At 43.7% G+C, this 5339-nt stretch overlaps 1 protein-coding gene across 3 annotated transcripts in view; it reads right to left on the reverse strand.

The window, feature by feature from the left end:
• Positions 1-5339, reverse strand: part of SUCO (SUN domain containing ossification factor) — a 66841-nt gene that overhangs the window by 46885 nt on the left and 14617 nt on the right. The gene's annotated exons all lie outside the window — the stretch shown is intronic.

The raw sequence follows: 5339 nt of genomic DNA on the forward strand, positions 1-5339 counted from the left end.
TTCATTTTCTGAGGAGTTCTCAGAAGTAAGTTTTAATTTCTTATCTATACCTTTATAGAAATGCTAATACCCACTGATAAAAGACACTGCAAAGTAGGGCACTTCTACCCATCCATTTAATCTCTACAAACAAAAAAAGGCAAAAGTCACTACAAGATGAGGAGATACTTCAAAGTTGGTCTTTAAAAAAAGCAACTAAAAACATGCAAAATAGAAGCTGACAAGCTACAACCCAGTTACCTTTAGTTAATAAAGACTTCCTCTCTAAAAACCAAATCATCTTCACTCTTTAGTCACATAGCAGTTTAAAATGTGGCTATATCACTGATTATCGCTAAGAAAAAATATCAATGTACCAAGTAAAAGAAAAATTAAAACAATGAAGTACTCTGCCCTGCCTATCCACAGAACATTAGCTGACAAAAACTGCATACCTTTGGGCAGTAGCCAACTATAACATCAAAAATAGCAAAGATAGCTACCATATATAAAATACATCCTATTGTCACAGACAAACTGATGAATCAGAAAAATGTACTTTCAATCTGTTCTGTCAGGTGAAGAACAGCACAGATCTTGCACTGCTAAATGACCAAGTAAATAATACATTAGTAGCTGGCTTTATCCATTTTGTTCCTTGAGGCTACCATTTCTTTTCCTGCAAAGAAGCTATAAATTCGGTGCTCTCAGGTACTGATTCTTTCAAGAAGTTTCAGGATAAACCATACACTCTGCAGTCAGCACATCTGATCCAAATGTAAGCATAACAAAAGGCAAAGCAAACATACAGCTTTGTTTACACATCTAGATGGAATACCTCTTTAATGTCCTAGGTAACATTTGCATGAGAAGATATTTAGGCCTGAAAGCTTGAAGATCAGATACTTTAGCTACAAACAATCACATTTGTCCCGGGAGAATCCAGTTTCTCCTGGGACAAGTTGTGATTGTTCATTTATTCCATTGTCTCCAACTGGAAGCGTGATGTGTGTACACACCAATCCCATGACTTCTGTTCTGTTCTGTGACAAACTGGTCCCAACATGAAATGAGATACCTGCTCACGCCAAGCCATGTGCAGTTACGCTCAAGGAGGACCCGGATTGTGACCATTAGCTCATACAAAACCAATTTTATTGCTTTATGAAAGAAAGAAACAAATTCACTTTACCCCCAGCAATACACGTCAGTGAAAAACACAAGTCTAAGTACTCCATTAGAGCATTTTTTGAAGTGTAATTAAAAAATTCTCTCAAGTGTTATGCAGAGTTGCTTCACTATAATTAAGGTATAATTCCCTCTAAATAAGGTACATTCTCTCTAAAACCTTAAGTTGTCTTATACTTCAGTAGCCAAAAAGCTATTTGCACCAATTACTTCTATATGTGAACCAGGTAAACATCATACCCCAGGCATGAAATCAGCACTCCCAAGGATTCTGTACTACTAAAAAGGAAAAACAAGTGAAAAAGGAAATACCACAAAGAGGCATCTTGGAAAAAGACAGGAGTGTGCTGCACCATCATCTTCCGTTTTATTTTTGGAAGCATGTAAGAACAGGCAACTGCTCTGGGGAAAGTCTAGCTGTAGCAGCCTTGTGATATAACATGGTTTGACATCTATGCTGTCAGCACTAGATGTTTGTTGCAGCAGGAGAATGCAGAAAGTTACATACGCAATGGAATCCCCTATAATTCAGAGCAGCCCACTTAAAACGCGTAGCCTTGGGACTTAAAAAAGAAGAAAAAAAAAAGCGCACCCGTCCACCCCACCCACGTTCATAACCAAGCTTAAATGTAAACCAGCAATACTCGGTAAGTGCAGAGTCCTTTCGATGCTTGTGGTATGAACAATACTGGGCAATTTCTAGACATTTTCAAGGCTCTAAACAGCTGCCTTGACAGTGACTATTAGAAACCTTGACAATGAGGGAAAGATCACAGCTGGAAAACTTGGTCCTGTCACCTTCAAGATTTCTAACAACAGCCCTTTATTTACATAAATAGTATCTATTAAAGTTACAACACAAGCAGTTAGAGTTAATACACATTTAACAGGAGTATGACTAATTTAAGTGGACAGTAAGGCTGAAATTCTATGGTATGTGCCATGATATATGTATGTACATGGTATATGCATGTACACATATGCAGATAATTAACTGGTTAATGCAAGTAAAAGTCAGCAAATTGGGAGTGGCACTACTATGCAGTTAAGCAAAAATTGGGCACTCATCTATTATGCTTGAATACATTGTATACTACATAAATCAAAATATAGCTATGAACTATTAGAGATTAAGAGGGCTTTTTTTTTTTCTTTTTGTAAGAGAAGTCTGCTAGCTGATTGTTTAAAAGTGCTAGGTATACAGGAACTGCCAATGGATCAGGCCTGTGATCTGTATATCCATATTTTCTTGCATATAATGTACCCTCATATGTAATGCACACCTTGTTTTTGAAAGGCAGCATGAAGGAAAAGATCTTTCCTTGTAAGCAACTGAGCCCATGTACACATGCACTTTACTGCACATTAGACTAATCTAAGGCACAGTAAAGTGTCACTATCTACACGTGTGTAGCAATTACTGCACAGTAGATCAATTTAAAGTGTTGTTTGCTAGTACCACAAGACACAGATACTAGAAAACAGCACTTCAGAATAATGCACCTAAGTGCACATATAGATGCTGACCGGGGGAGGGGGGGGCTGCAAATTGTTCCTAGCTAGCCCAGGCAGCAAGGGGCCACAACTGCTGGATGGGGAGCTTGAGGCTAAGCCCCAAGCTCCAGGGTGGGCCACAGGGGGCAGAAGCAAGCTGTCCCAGGCTCTGGAGAGGCCGCTGACACCAAAGGAAGTTGAAGGAAACCCTGGCCTAAGCAAACGTTCGACACCAACCATGACAGTCTCATTCTAAATTTGCAAGAGATAGGTCTGAGGCCAGAAACACAGTATTTTAAGATTCCCTTCATTAAGAATGGTAACCAGATATTCTTGTCATCCATGTAATCACCATAGAATCAATGAGTGTGAAGGGACCTAGACAGATCATCTAGTCTGACCCCCTGCCATGGGCAGGAAGGAGCACTGGGGGTTGAAGGGGTGCCCAGCCAGGTGCCTGTCCAGTCTCCTCTTGAAGATCTCCAGGGAAGGTGAGAGCACCACCTCTCTGGGAAGCCTATTCCAGGCTCCGGTCACCTTTACCATGAAGCAGTTCTTTGTAATACCCAACCTAAACCTATCCTCCCTCAGCTTGTGGCCATGGTTCTTGGTGACTCCAAGGGGGGCCCTGGTGAACAGACTTGCCCCAAGTCCCTGCTGGTGGCCCCTGATAAGGCTGTAGGCAGCCACAAGATCCCCCCTCAGTCTCCTCTTGTGGAGACTGAAGAGATTCAGGTCCCTCAGCCTCCCCTCACAGGGCTGGCCACGGACGCCCTCAGCCATATGAATAGCCTCCTCTGGACCCTCTCCAGGTTCTCCACGTCCTTCCTGAAGTGCGGCACCCAGAACTGGACACAGTACTCCAGCTGCGGCCTGACCAGCGCCGCATACAGGGGGAGCAAGACTTCTCTGGACCTGTTAGTGATGCCCCTGTTGATGCATGACAGGGCGCGGTTGGCTCTGCCTGTTGCTTCGTCACTTTGGTGACTCATATTCATCCTGGAGTCAATCCTGACTCCAAGATCCCTCTCTGCCTCTGTGCTGCCGAGAGGGTCAGCCCCTAACTTATAACCATGATGCTGGTTCCCTCTCCCCAGGTGCAGCACCCCGCACTTGTCCTTGTTGAACTGCATCCTGTTCAGACCTGCCCACTTCTCTAACCTATCCAGGTCTGCCTGGATGCAGTCCCTGCCTGCCAGTGTATTCACTTTACCCCACAGCTTGGTATCACCAGCAAACTTGAACAGGGTGCTCTCCACACCCTCATCCAGGTCGCTAATGAAGATGTTGAACAGCACCAGCCCAAGGACCGAGCCCTGGGGGACTCTGCTGCCCACACCCTCCCAGGTTGACATCAACACATCCACCGCCACCCTCTGGGTGCGCCCCTGGAGCCAGTTTGCCACCCATGTGACTCTGCATTCGTCAATGCCGCAGTCCCTCAGCCTGCCCACCAGAATTGGGTGGTGCACCATGTCAAAGGTCTTCTGGAAGTCCAAGAAGACGACATCGACTTCCTCCTTCCCATCTAAGCTCTTTGCTACCTGGTCATAGAAAAAAGAGACCAGGTTAGTCAGGCAGGATTGGCCTTTGCACGAACCCATGCTGGTTACCCCTCAATGTCACTTCCCCTGCAGGGCTCTCACAAATGTGGCCCTTGAGTTCTGCCTTCTCTCATGCGTCCGTCACCAACTGACCTACCCTGCCTTGTAGGGGTCCAATGTTACCGTGAGACTTCTTGCTACCTATATACTTGAAAAAGGACTTCTTGTTATCCTTAATCCCAGAAGCTAATCTAAGCTCTAGTGCTGCTTTAGCCTTCCTTACCAAATCCCTACAAGCTCCGGTCAGGGAGGTGTACTCTTCCTTTGTCCCTGCCCCCTGCTTCCATCACCAGTATGCTTTTTTCTTTGCCCTCAGGCCAGCCTGGATATGCAATCCACCTTTGAATTTTGCTCAGCTTCTAGTCTCAATATAATCAGATTATATTTTTTCTACATAAAGTCTCCGAATTCCATATTTGCCACTTTGGAATTCCAAGAACAATTGACCCATATTCCTTGTATGCATCTACATTCAGCAAATACCATATCAGAGAAAATAAATGAGTGATAAGAATTTATTAAGTCCTATTATTGCTGCTAAGTTGATGAATGAAATAGGGAAGGAAAGAATGCTTTTCTGCTATGAAGAAAGACTCTCAGTCTCATATCAGAAGACCTCGGCTCATCACTGGAACCAAGCCTTCCTCATGCAGAAGAGTGAATGCTCCTGGACTATAGATAATGTTATAGCCGTGTTGGTCCAAGAGAGACAAACAAAGCTCTTGGGCCAGAGGCAATATCTTTTATTAGACCAACTAAATAGTAGCAAAAAAAAGTTCTTTCTTTTGCAAGTTTTCAGATCCAAACACCATTCTTCAGGCAAAGGACTGAGAAGCACTTTTCTCTGACCCATGAAATGGTCTGGCTTTTTGCTGGGATATAAATTGCTCTTCTCCTTTCACTTGTACTTTGAGTGAAGTTTGACCATAAGCCAAATGAAGACATTCTAAGGCCAGTTTCAACCTTTGCCAAGGCAACAATAAACACTGTACTAGGAATTTGTGGAAGCTGCCATGCAGCCGTGTGTGTGATTGGAAAACTGAGTCCAACTAGGATCCAGCAAGCCAGTCTTCT

This window comes from Crocodylus porosus, unplaced genomic scaffold (genome assembly GCF_001723895.1).
Source record: "Crocodylus porosus isolate Cpor-Errol unplaced genomic scaffold, CroPor_comp1, whole genome shotgun sequence".
In the NCBI taxonomy this organism is placed as follows: Eukaryota; Metazoa; Chordata; order Crocodylia; family Crocodylidae; genus Crocodylus; species Crocodylus porosus.